The sequence below is a fragment of the Strix uralensis genome, chromosome 4 (genome assembly GCF_047716275.1).
Source record: "Strix uralensis isolate ZFMK-TIS-50842 chromosome 4, bStrUra1, whole genome shotgun sequence".
In the NCBI taxonomy this organism is placed as follows: domain Eukaryota; kingdom Metazoa; phylum Chordata; class Aves; order Strigiformes; family Strigidae; genus Strix; species Strix uralensis.
This window is the reverse complement of record NC_133975.1, coordinates 80,159,335-80,173,574: the sequence shown is the minus strand read 5'-3', so window position 1 is coordinate 80,173,574 and position 14,240 is coordinate 80,159,335. Positions and strand designations below refer to the sequence as shown.

The 14,240-nt window shown below is 37.7% G+C and overlaps 1 protein-coding gene across 3 annotated transcripts in view; it reads left to right on the top strand.

Moving 5' to 3' along the window:
* Positions 1–14,240, top strand: part of ANAPC10 (anaphase promoting complex subunit 10) — a 38,152-nt gene that overhangs the window by 10,307 nt on the left and 13,605 nt on the right. For 2 of the 3 annotated variants that reach the window (XR_012628808.1, XR_012628809.1), the window contains exon 5: positions 14,012–14,151. The exons of the other annotated variant lie outside the window; for it this stretch is intronic. The gene's annotated coding sequence lies outside the window, so the exon portion shown is untranslated. The remainder of the gene's footprint in view (positions 1–14,011; positions 14,152–14,240) is intronic. 3 annotated transcript variants of the gene reach the window in all.

Here is a 14,240-nt window from a genome sequence, read left to right as displayed (position 1 = left end):
GTTAATATTTTTATTTACAAAAGTGTGATAGTTAAAACTATTTTTTTATGGTAGCCAGAAGAAGTTTCTTTGACGGAACAACTGAGATCAGATTTGTGTTGCTATAACTGCTTAGTTTTGCTAGCCTTTTGGTAAATAGTAAAAGCAGACTTAAAATAATCCATGATCTTCGTAGAAGTCCACCTTGTAAACTAATCAGGTTACTCATGAGCCAGGTTTCTTTGCTAATTTTGAGTTACAGAAACCTGATGTTTCAGCTTCCTCTGGAGCTCAGCAGCTCCTGGCTGATATATTGGGAAGGTTTAACTTACCTCCCTTATATGGCGGGTATTACAATAACCGAAGGATTGGAATGATGAGAAAAGGCAGGTGCTAAATAGTGGTTTGAATTTTTACTTTTTGGGATTTTTATTGTTTTCACTTTGTTTTTTCAGTGTTTGAAGTCCCAACAAGAGCAACTTATAAGTAGAAGGTTGTAGATGCAGTGGGAATAGAAAGTGTAGTAAACATGTATGCCTCTATGTTGGTGCTATGTGGCTATATCATTTCCAAGGTTTGTGGTGTTTCTCAAGTTTAGACTTTTATCTGAACCTTAAATGAAAGAGTCTTGACTTTTTTTAAAATTAAATATTTTTTTTTTTAAATAAATGAATGGTCACATTGCTTTGACTTTGATCAGCTGCAAATTGTCCTTTGGTCTTCTTAACTGCATCGTGGCAATTTGGGAGCTGCACATTGTGTAACATACCAGCAGTTGGATCTTTTCCTTGCGTGAGGCTATGGGTCTGTTTTCCGAGTGTCCACTAGATGTCATTGTTGTCCTTAATTAGAAGTTTGATTTTGTGCCTCTCATCTACTCTTCCAATAACTAAATGATTATTCTTTTATAAAAATGTTTAGTACAGCATTATATGTATAACTACAATAACTTAAGTTTCTTATACAGTGGTAAACTTCCACTTTTGAGGGTATATGTGTCATTAAAGATCTATAGAAACAATAAAATGTATAATAAGCGTATTAGTCTTATGCAGTTTCTCAGGCAATATTTCTTTAGCTTTTTTTACATTATGTATAGAATCCTGTGTTTAGTATTTAGTTAAAGTCACTTCTAAATGAAAAAAGTTACTAGTATCTTTTATAGTATATTAATATGACTGTAATATGTTTCATGAGAGCAGTAATGCTATGCATACCACATACCCATGGCTTTTTACTTCAAAGCTGAGATGAAAATATGGTCGAGCTGCTTACTAATGAGATATAATACTTTGATGGTGTAATATACTAGTGACTAACTTTGTTGCCAATGTAATGTTAAATATTTCTATCAATTTTCATATTTCCTAAACTGCTTGATACTCAGAATGTGTTCCTTAAAGTTTCAGGACTGAAGGAAAATTTCTCTTTTCTTCAGCTTCCCTGACACATAGGCAGGTTATTAAAGCAGTGTGAACTGTTATGAGCTCTTTAGAGAAATCTGCTTAATTATACAATGATTCCATTGGCTTCGGGACTGATTAACTGGGTGGAAAATCCAGCTAAATCATTTTATATTTTTCCATGGATCCCTGCCCAGCTCATAGTGTCTAATGAAAGTCCTGTGATGCCTCCATGCATTTTCTTCCTAATGGTCTAATTTTCAAAACAATGCAATGTGCTGTTAGGCTCGGTTTTATCACTTATATAAGATCAGCTTAAGTTTAGGATCTAGTATGTAGGCATGTCCTTTTTGGAACTTAAGATGAAATTATTTTCTGAATAAAAGTGTGTTTTCCCTCTGAGAAACAAATAATTTGTACCCCATGCTACGGGTGAGAACAGCTGTCATGATCTGACAGTTTTATTCCCTTGCTCAGCTGGAGAAACTACGGTGAAGATGTAAGCTTTCTCCTCTGACTTAAGTGCCTGTTTATCACAACTGTCAAGCTTGGAGAGCAAATATTTTCTCATTCCCGGTCTCAGAGGTCTCCCACATAATGGTGCAAATAGGTTGGATAGACAAGATAGTCTATAGAGGCCTTTTAGGAACTGCATCTAGACTCTTCAGTATGTGATTGAAGTTGTTAGACTTTCTCATGATATGAAAGTAACCCACTGCAAAGGATGCAAGTGAAATGTTGGCTGCAAGAGATCTCTGGTCTCTTCAAGTAATGCTCACCTGCTTGTTGCCCTTGTACCTCTCCAAGACATTTAGGTCATCAGCAGTTCATCTTGCTATGGAAAGATTAAGTGTTGTGATGTGAAGTGCAAGCAGGATTTTGGTTTATATTCACCTAGTAGTTTCAATGGATTCTGCTGTCTGTAATGTCGGGGGAGGGACTTCACACAGCAAAGCAAGACACCTGTAAACTCTTGTATTCGCCAGTTCTACACCTTTGGATATAAAAGACACTGGAAAGGTGAGGGTCAGACTTTCTGAAAATAGCTACTTCTCACGTTAGTTCACATCTGAGAAGCCATTGGTCTTTAATCCCAAAATTCAAGTTGCTTTAAGAGGCATAACACCTCTGGAAAGAGACAGTGTCTTCTATTCTGCTGTGTCCCGTAGAGTACTCAACAACCAAATGTGACATATTTGTCTTGGCTGTAGCTAGGTAAGATGCAACTGGACAGGTATAATTTCCTTCCTATTCCAGTAGCAGTTAGTTCTTCCAGCATACTTTTTGGACTTCCTCATGATTTTTGATTTGGTGTATGACATATTTTTCATTTAGTAGTTCAGAGAAACTGGCAAGCTTTGTGATAGGACCAAACCGTTGCTAGTGCACACCGTAGCTGTGGGTACTTTGCTTTTCAAACTGCTTAAGGGTGGGAGTAACCCACATGGCAGCTAAGATGTATTAGTGTTCAGGCCTACAAGGAAATGGTCAGAAATACCCCGCTGAAGGCAGGGAGAGAAAACCTCTGGCTGTGAATGTGCTCTCTTTATGTAGTAGGGCAAATTTGCAAACAGATCATGGCTTTGTGTAATGTAGACAGGCAAGGTGTTTGCATTTGGCTTCTCTCGGAAGCCGTTCGGTCTGAAGCAATGTTGTGGGAGCACGGTAACTCCCCTGGTTAACAACCTGTATAGGCATGCAGTGCTCTATCGCTGGGCAGCGATGCGTAGCCCGTACGTAGCAAAACCACACTTTCTCACTGGAGGTCCTATGTAGCAGGTCTTGCATCAAAGAATGATGTTAAGTATTAAACACGGCTTTGGAAGAGGTCCGCTTTAACTCAGTTGCTGTACGTTTTCCTCCTGGAACAAAAGCCTACTTAAGCTTTTCAACAAGATGTGGTTCTGAAGATGACTTTGAAGACTCAGGTGAAAGCCTTGTTATCTTAACATGTCTTTGCCGGCGACAGTGCGAGTCCTTTCGTTCAGCTTTTTGTTGTCTTTTGCTGAATTGCTGTCTATTATGTTTTCAGTTTGTTTTTGAGCCCTTTTGGTCTTGGTGTTTGGTAGCCAGGTGCTCCAGAGCCGTGGCAAGTGCAGCAGTGGCCCCGGTGGCCACATGACTGAGCACCACGGACAGGGCCGCTCCTTCACTGCTCCAAGAGATTCCACACTGGAGCAGGGAGCAAGCAGCCAGAGGAATGCCCAAACTGGGGAGCTTTCTGACAGGTAGTTAAGGAAATCGGACCCTACTGTAATCTCGTCACTCCTACAGTATCCAGTGACTGTAGTGAAGAGGCTGGGCTTTTCTAGCCATTTTCTGAAATTCAACAGCTAGCAATCTCAGCCTGTTTTCTGTATGTGGAGTAAACTTGGATACTGAGGAACAGGGAGATGCTAACTTGTCATAGAACTGTTGTGAGCTAATGAATCAAGAAAATGTACTGCTTCTGAGTCTGGCCAAACATCTCTAAGGTGCTTTTTAAACTGCTTTCCTCTGAAGATGGAGTACTGAGTTGTTACTCCTTTATTTAGATTCCTGACTAAGCTTCAAGTACTTTGGTTAGAAACCATTCCTCTGTGCTCTTTCTTCAGTACAAGAAAAGATGCATTTGTGTCCCCTAATTATTCCTTGGGTTCAGAATGTCAATTAAAAATATTCAGTCTGCTTTTTGCAGACTACACTTGATGCTAAAAAAAGACGGAGTAAGCTTTAATTTTATAGAATTTCAAACTGTAGTCTTGTCTGCCTCTAGGGTGCTCTGCAGATGAGGCCATCCCATCAGCTTGTTCATTTTAATTGTTATCTTGCTGTTATGCTAGTTGGGTATGGATTTAGTTCATCAGCATGCAGACAGTACCTGTTCTTTACATCTAAAATTTACCAGTACTGGAAATCTGTAAAGCAGATTCCACTGCTGTTGGTTAGTTATTAGGCCTTGTGATTGATGTCAAGGGTAGGAGTCAAGTTTAGGAAGCAGGGTTATTTCCATTTGATGCAGCTGGTACTCCATATTTCCGCCTTCCAGCAGAGAGGCTATTTTGTGAGTCACCAACTGTGATGTTCACATGACCTCTCTTTACAAAAGAAAGGCTAATTTAATGACATAACATTGCTGTTCCCTGCCAGTGTCAGCATCGCTGTAGATGATATGACCTGCTCATCATTCCTATGCTTATGGTAATGAACTAATATATGCTTCGAACTGTAAATTGTGAACAGGATTGCAGTTTTCCTGCTATTTATACCCTGGAATAGTAATACATTGGAAGAGAGCTTACTATGCAGTCATGAGAAATGCAGTTACAGAAACAGCCTTTGGTGCATATGAGATATGTGCATACAAATACCAAGAGCCGCATTAGATCTAGAACAATTCTGAAGAATGGGAGATTATTTTGGTCCACACATAAAATTGTTAAGCATTTTCAGAGAAATAAGCATCTTTCCTGTTGGAACTTAGAGGAAAGAGAGAGGAACATTGTTTTTATGCTGTGGCATGTGTTGCATGTAAAAAGATACTTTGTTCTTGTTTTGTTTTTGATTGCTGGGACACAAATCTAGGAAGGAACCTTTTCTTGCCACAGAGGGACTAAATTAGGCAAGGGTACGTTAGAGAGGCCCTGTATTTTTAATACTGTCAGTCCAACTTTACTTTCTGAAGCAGGGGAAAAGCCAGGTGAAAGAAAGTGGCAACAGCTCCATGGAAGGCAGGAACTTGATGAAGTACAGAGCTTTCCTCGAGGGAACTCAAGTATATAGAGGCAAGGAACTGATCGAAGCACAAAATATTACATGTATGTAAAAGCCTTGCCTGGAATTATAACCTTTTTCATGATTATTCGATCTAAGTTCCACCATGGAAAAGGAATTAGAAAACATGTATTTTTCATCTAAAAGTGAAAGAGCTTCTCTCTCCACTGCCAATGAGAAAAGGCGAGATAACTTAGAATCGATTTGACACTAATTGTTATGTTATGCTGTGTAATACCTATTTTGTAGCAAGTGTTTGGTTACATGGTTTCATCTTGTTGCTGTGCATGAAGTTCCAGTAGGAGGGATATGAGGAGATTTCTTGAAAAGCTTGTTCGTTATATATTCTGTAAAAATCTTTCTGGTATGGATGGTTTAAAACTTCAGATGGAAAAAAAAAGGTGTGTTTTCAATGCAGGGAAACTATCCCCCAACATGATTGGGGGAATTTTTCCTAGGCTTTAATGCAAGCTTCCATTAGTGTATTCTAATTACAATACTATAAACAAATTCCAGTCCTTTCTCTAGTGGACAGGAGCAGGTTGCAGATAGTGTGTGAGTAAGAGCGTGAAATACTTGAACTTTTCGTATTAGTATTTTTTTAAAAAGTAGGGTTAGAATTGTGGCCTTATACCAAGTATAGAACAGTGTAGGAAACCAACTGCAAATTTAGATGGATGTATTCTCCAACACTCTTTTGAAGCATGGAGAATGATAATACTGTTGTAGAGTAGTAACAGTATTAATCATCTTGTAGGAAGGTGAAGTGATTTGTTTGTAGTCTGTGCAGATGATCTGTGCTGTTGAACCAATATCCCAAGTCAAAGTCCACATTGGATTGTGTCCAGTTTATACCTGACCAATTGAAACTTTTAATTGTGATGTTCATTGGTACCAGGTTGTGAATGCCAGACACTTTTGTTCTGTCTAGAATGGCCTGATTTGCACTGATGTAATTTATATCTACCTAAAAAACCCCCCAAAATCAAGGTAAAGCACCATATATACTTATGTATAAAGCTGCTTCTTCAGTTAAGTCAAAATAAAGCACTCCCCTTTCCAGTCCTTAAAACCTATTGTTCCCATTTGTGCATCAATTTGTTATACTGACTCAACTTTTCTTGGTAACATTTTTCAGAAAAAGTGTTTGTTTTCAGTGGTGCTTTAATATTAATTAAATAGTTTTTAGAGATTTAATATGCTGTGTTAAATACTTCTGTGTTCACCAAGTTTATTGCCTATGGAATCCGTGTTTCCTTATTGATTATCTCTGTGATTGTCTCCTGTACTATAGACTTCCCAGGTGGTTTCAGGAGGCTTTTCAGTTTTTCTAGTATCTGTGTAATACCCAAAGTGATAGAATACAGCTGTGAAAGATTTCTGATTTTCCATTATAGTTTCTTACTTTCTTTGTATCTCTGAAGGATTTGTTCAGAGAAGACTTGAATAATGAAGAGCAGTGTACACTAGCCCCTTTACCATTCCTAATTAGTAAAAATGGAGAATCTCTTCGTCGCAAGAAGATCTTTGTGTGAAGGGAGTACATGCATGTTTTAATACAAGTTCTGTGAGACTAGGGTCTGTCATTTTTCCTCTTCAGGCATTTTGTCAGTGGCATGGCTGTGCTGCTGACCTACAAAAATTCTAGCTAGAGCTGTGGAATAGTCCTGTGCTTCTGGCTTTTGTGAAAGCATTTTATGTAGTCTTTAACCCCTAGCGCTACATATAGCATCTCTGTTTCTTTTAAACTATGGCTTTTTCCTTTTTAATGCCTGGATAGAGCAGAGATGCTGAGCTGTCTCTGATAGCATTACCAAATTTTTGGAGCTCCTAGAGAAATGAGTAAAATGTGCCATGGCTCTTATGAATTTGTCCAAATATGTATATTTAGGTACAATAGATCATATATTTAAAACAGTAGCGCCCCCCCCTCCCTGATTCAAGTTGTAATCACTTATGTGCTATCAGGATGAGGGAAGAAAGGCATGTTTTTCTTTTACATGCCCAAAATGTAGTGAAAATCCCTGTGGACAGTCGTGTTTACAAGGGAAACTGTCTGCATTCAATTGTGGGTTATAAAAGTGCTTGCTTGAATAAATACACTGAGCTATCAGACAGAACAACCAATAGTTCCTTGGACTAATTGACCTCGTCAGTAGAATAGAAACACTTGCAAATAAAATTCCCATTGCCAGCAAAGTTGCAACTGAAAACCCCTGAAGAAACTGTGTATATCCTCTAACTATCTTGGAATGCAATGATTCAAGCAGCAGACATGTGCAGTGGGGGGGTAGGAGGGGGGAATCATTAACGAAGAAAGTTTTATATCCCAGCATTTTTCAGTGATCTTTTTTTGTAGCATGAGGTTATATGCGTTCCGAAAATCATTAATTAGCTCACTTGCCATATTCAGAGTTATGTTTTCTAACAATTGTTATTACTTTTACCATATCTCAGGTCCCCTTGTATTATTTGTTTTGCTTTTATTATAACATACCCTTTTCAGAAAAGGCAAAGATGTTTGGCTAGTAACCGCAGCATGTTGTAATGAGGGTGGAGTATGTTTGTCATTCTACAGCAGTGGTTGACTTACATGAATGCCAGTGTCCATAACCACACATACTGTGGCAGTTTATCTTTTTGAATATATTAAAATTGCGTAACAATAGAAAAGAATCACAGTAAATAACAGAAGATCTGGTCTTCCAATTAAAAGCGTGATGGAACCATTTTTTACTTTACCAATGATGAGTCATGTATCTTCTTATTAAAAAAAAGGAAAACATTTCACTCCAGAAATAAATCTTCACAAATGAATTAGTCATATATCAGACATTTCCTTTTAAAATGTTGGATAATGTCACACAGGTGGAAGTAGTGCTAAAAAAAAAAGCGACAGTGCAAGACATAACAGGCTTCACTGTGTGCTATAAAAACATGATTTTATTTTGGTTAGAAAACAAAACAGGAAAAATCGCATTTGGGAAAAAAGTTTGAAAAACAGTCTAGTTAGCTGCTAAATAAACTTCAGAGATGAAGGTTTAAAAAAAGCACCAAGATTTGTAAAAGGGGGGGGATAGTGTATTTCACCTTAAGTAAGGGACAATGTGTAATAAGGGATTTTGTGGTTTTACAGCTCGGTGCATGTGTTTGAAAGCTGTTCTCTCAGCAACGTGGGTGGCAGGTTATGCTACCATATAATGTATTGTAGTTGGCTCTCCACACTTGTCAGGGTTAGCGTTCAACCATTCGGAAAATTTTCCCATTGTTCTATCATGTGAACCGAGGCTAGTGTTGAATTCCCAATAACCTTCTGCAGGAAAAAGAGGTTTAATTAGAAAGTTTGAAATTTGATTACTTCTGTTATTGTTTTAATGTACTTCTCTCTAATTTAGGTGCTTATCTGCAAATGCAATCAATTTTTTCTCAGAAAGATGAAAAACAAGCTTAACGCTGTCCTGCAGTTGCTTCAACACTTTTAAAAGAAAACTTGTATACTCAATTCTGTCTTTCTTCAGCATTAACACTCTATTTCCATCTTAAACATGTTTGCTTTAGATGGATCATAGCTTTTGGCAGCTACTGCATTTTTAGCAAATAATACTGTTTCTAGTAAGAGTTGCAAAAAAAAAAACTTTGTGTGAGGTCCTTGTAAACTGAACCTTGGGAACGTTATGTTATTTCTGTATTTTCCCTTCTTTTGTGCTTCTTCTCTATTTGTGTCATGGTTATAAATTACATCGTTTGAACTAGAGAATTAAAAACATTTTATTTTGTGATTCCTGTAATTTAAAAAAGAGAATGTTTGTTTTATGTGTATTTTTTTTCTTTTTACCTGTTATTTCAGAGGCTGGCACACAGAGAAATAAGCAATTATGGTATTGAAATTCCATTGTGCCAGCACCTCCAGGGCATAATCCAAAAAAAACAGAAAAATCGCCTGCTGGGTTGTATGCAGTATGCTTGTGTGAACATCAGTGTCTGCTGTTCACACATCATTTTTTACTGAAAGTTCCTGTTGGAATAAGGGTTCTGTGTTTGGAGGGTGCACTGGGATATTTGTTGGTCAATGGTTTTTCAAAGTTTGTAGGGATTTCTAATTACAGTTTACCAATGTAGGCTAGCTAGATACTTCTGAAGCATTAATGATTATCTGCAAGAAGTAAGAGAAGCAACCAGAGATTTGGGGTTGGCCACATAAAAACTATCAAAGAGGAGCTTGATGCTCTTCCCTTCGATTAAGCATTCTGCTTGAAGACTCAGCATCGGAGTGAGGAACAAGGTGGGTGGGTGGAGGGGGAGATGATCGCATGAAAGAAGAGACTCAAATATTTAGTTTCCCTACTTCAGTATTTTAACCCCTTCTCCTCCTTCACTCCCCTTTTTAATGCAAACGTGTTGTCAAGTTGTCATTTTAAAACAGTGCAAGTGCATCCGCATTACAGTTTATACTGGGTTTCAGGCTCATCTAGAATGTCTTCGTGGTGATCAACCAGATCACCCCTGGTTGATCAGAATTAATTTCAGGTCTAGTTTACAGAACACGTGTAATACTATTCACTTGCAAACTGTAGTGCGTAGCAACATCTAATTTCTCATTTGTTTTTAATCTCTCTGCACTTGAGCATATTGTTGGACACCCTGGTAGGCAAACTGTTTAATGCAGGGACAGATGATTACAGTTTCTAGTCTTTTGCTAGATTTATAAAAGCTAAGAGAAAAGGAAGTGATTCTAAATCAGATTATAAGGTTCAAGCTAGGTAAAGTGTGATAGTTTACTTTGATACTTAGGATAATTATCTATTTATCTGACTGAGTAAACACTGCTAAAGTCCTTCTACTAGTATAATTGCCAGTGGCAAGTGATGTCAGTGTGTGCTTGCCAGTAGAGAAATCATGCTTTTGGTTATCTCTCTAAAAAAATATTACAGACTGACTTCACTTGTGGGTTTTTTTTGGATCCTGCCCCCCTCAACTGTGGTTAAGATCATGTCACATGACCACAGAACTATATATACATGTATGCCTTTTTCCTTTGACAGAGTAATTGCAAAAGTGTATGTCTCTCCTTACTGTTATCGGTATGGCAATGGGCTAGTTCTTAGCTATATGTTATCTTAATTTCTTTTTCAGGTTAAAGGATAATGCTTTTCCACTCAGGTGTGGTCTTCTATGTTAAACAGCAAATTACTTAAAAGTTTATTTTACTGTTTTTGTAACTTCTTGCAAACAAATGCGCTACAGTCCATTGAAGAAATTAGGTCAACAGGTTGTTTGGGTACAGAATTACTTTTTTTTTTTTTTTTGATCATGGACAAGGGGAATGCCTGCACTCTGGATTTCCGCACAGTGTTAATTGCTGTAACAACATCATGCATCTCTTCTAGTTTTCCTTTCTTGTGAAGATTTGAAGGGAAATGTCTGGTAACAATTTTAATTGGGTGTATCTCCAAGGGGAATTTGCTGTGTGTTTGTCAGTTTTTTTTTCTTGGATGTTTGAAGAGGCTCATAATCACATAAGGCTTCAAGGTTTGAGCTAAGGAAAGCCGAAAATCTTTGTTTTCTTTGTTTGCCTGCTGTATCCTTTACTGGCTTTTGGGGAAGTGCAGGGGGGAAGTGATGAGTATTCTGGGAGGAATCCAAACACCTGACTTTACCAGTTATTTAGCAGAGCAGGGAGGTAGGTGCCATTGAAGAAACTGTCTGGACCAAGGGACTTTTCTTTAATCTCTGTGGAGCAGCATGCTAGGGACAAGGTCTTGGAGAAGTGCTTCCTGATCTCAGCAGACCTGTATTTGAAAAGGAAATGATGTTTTTCTGTAATAAAGGGTCCTGCATACTGCATGGAAACTCTTTAATAGAGGGCTGTTTACTTATCTCCTCTTCTTTTTCTTCTCCCCCTACCACGTTCTACAACCATGCTTTTTCCCATCCTTGAAGATCCCCAGACCTGAGAAATCCAGAGTTACCTGCTCTGGTTTTGGATCCCATATGTAAAAGAACATCGTGGGAGTCCAATACTGAATGCCAGCATCTTCCTTGAAAGATTTAAAACCAAGTTGTTTTGTGTCAAAGATGATAGTAAGACATTGCTTGTTCACTCCTGCTTTTCTCTTTCTGGAGAGGTTGCTAGCCAGTTGGAAATACCTTGCAGTGGCATTTGAGCTATTTTTTTCCACAAACTGTGAATCAGAATTGGGAGGATAGAGTCAGTGAATTATAGATAATCAGCTTTGATTTACCCGATTGTTTTCACAGACTTAATTGTGGAAAGTAATCCTTAGAGGGAGTACTCGATAATTTCAAACAGTGAGAAGTGCTAAATACATGCAGAAAGCTGAAATCAGAGATTGATTCTGATCCCTCTGGGTGCTACTCCTAACACAGCGTGAAAATCCTTCAAGGAGTAAATCCATCAGTTGACATTTAATTTGGGTTAAGCATAAGAAAAGAAGATATAAAAGGAATGGGAGCTTTCTAAGATGCCCAAAAACTAAGAAAGTCTTGTGCGGTCATCTCAACTGATGCTGGTCAACTGGTACACCACACCTCATTTTCTGTTTCACTTAAGCAACTTGAAGGCAACAGCAGCTGGGAACATCCTGTGACTATCTTAACCACTCTTCTTTAACAGTTTAGCAGTGGGGTGGGGGGAGGAAGTGGCCCCAGTGTAGAAGAAATTAGGAGCCAGTTGCTCCACTGCTTACTATTTTCTGGCCTATGTGTGACTTCCATGTTGTAAGCATCTTTATTTGCATCAGTACAAATTCAGTCAGATTTAACTGTAGTAGGTGTTGTCTTGTGGCTAAGTTAGCAGGTGCTTCTACTAGGTAAGATTTCAAAAAAAGCCCCCAAAACCAAATCCATAAAATGCACTGGATATGCCCTACTTTGTCAGGCCAGCACCAAAACAAAGAACCAAAAATTTCCATACATTCACAAACAGTGTTAGCATGCAAAACCAGTAGTAAGAATATATTATTCTGTATCTCTAAAAATTAAAAGACAGACTTTTTCGTCAGATAAAAGTAGATGAACAAACGTATTTCATGTAGGTATATGTGGGGTGTTTTTCATGAAAGTCATTAAGTAATTTTTTTTTTATAATTTCTGCAGCTCAACATTTTAGTGGAGAACTGAGATTGTAACTACTAAGAAAGTAGTTAATGGTAAGAAATGCTTTTCACATGACAAGTTAAAGCCATCCTTGAGGTTCAGAAGAAAATGCTACCTGGCAAGTGATAGATATCTAGAACAAATATAGAGTTCTTGAGCAAGCAATTCAGTTGCTTGAGCTGTCATCATGACAGTCCTTTCTAGAGTTAGGTCTTGCTCCCTCGATTGCTGAAATGTTATTTTGGTCAGGGATCATGTGTCTGCTAGGAGCTTTGAGGAGGACGCTGCTAGACAGTGTCTACATCATATTTGCTAAAATTTCAGAGATGGGAAGGGAATCGAATGTAGTTTTATCCTGTTCCTTATCTCAAGTAGTGTATGGAAAAGTTTATATAGATAGTATATAGTATATATATATAAATTATATAAATTATAAATATAAATATAAATATATAAATTATAGTATAATTTATTTCTTTCTAAGGACTATTCTCCGCCTTATTCTGTCATAAGATAACTGAGACCATGCATCTGAATCGGAAAAACCTTTCCCAGTATTTTCCCATTTTCTTCAGGAACACACAAGACAGGGTGGAATGAGAGTAATAATGTAGCATGTGTGTCTGGCTTGAGTGTCTGTGCTCTCTAGCCTTCTTTGTCCAATTCCTAAACTAGGTTTATCTCACACTCCTATTTTATTTCAGAATGAATTCTGGAACGTTTTATGTCTCATGTTAAAGGAATGTTAACAAATACAGTTTTTATTGAGGCTTTTTATGAACGCTGTTCTCAGTCTTTGAGTGAACCATGAGAGTCTAGCCCCTAATACTTATTATGCTCCTTTTTTAAAAAAATTGTTTTCGTCCTCTGTATCTGTCAAAGGTCAAATTCAGCTGTGTGTATGAAGGATTTTTTTGGGTAATTTCTACTAGTGAATGCAGAAAATCCTGATTTGTTCGTCTTATGTTGAGACTCATTTGTTACTTCTTAGCAAGATGATGTTACTGAGGCTAATTAGTAAGGTTAAATCAAGTCATATTTTATTTTTTCATTGTTGCAAAAAGAGTTGCAGTTCCATATCAGGAGAAATGATTCAGTAAAATTTTCAAGTAGGCTTCCCTCTGTTTGAATAGGTCTGTTGTGACTGACAGTCACAATGTTTTAATGGAGTAGTTTTCATAAATCGGCTTTGGGTAAATCCAGCACTGCTGGGGTAAGAACTTCTATTGTGGAATTATTGGACTTTCTGCTTTTTATTTATGCTGTCTGTCATGAAGAGATAAAGATTTACTCACATAGCAGAATTAAGCAGAGGAGCACATGTGCCCACAGGACTTCAAGATACAACAGTAAGTCACATATCCTTGTAATCCAATTCCGTCAGCTTGTTACTGACTTCACATCTCTAAGCAGTAAGACGATATCCAACAGTAGCTATAGATTTAGGACTTAGTAGGCCTATTGGTAATCAAGTTTTCAATTATGTGATTCTCGTGTTTTGTTTTTTCCGCTGCCCTCTCCTTCTTCAGGAACATACATGATGTAATTTTATTTCAGTTCTCATACAGTTTATGCTGAAGAGCTGATATTCTTACATCTGTTGAATGTAGCATTAAGGCTGTTCCAGACTGCTGTTTACAGTAGACATGCTGTTGCAGTAAGGTAGTCATTAGCCTAACACTGTATAGCTCCATCTGGTTATCTTTTTGAACTGTACATTCTTGGAGTGAATGATGACTTGAGGAATCTTTGACTCCTAGAAAGAAGTCAAGAAATGGAATTCACCTAGATTGAGAGGAGCAGAGTCCAGAGTCTGAGCTTCACATTAAACAGTGAAACGTAGCCTTGCATTTTTCTGGACACACTTACATATGGATTTGTAAGAAAGCACAAGCAAAAGGTAAAAACTCTACTGCATTTATTCCAGTACGTTAAAGAAAAAGAAATTGTGTGTAGATGTAAAATTAAATGCTTCCATTGGGCAACAGT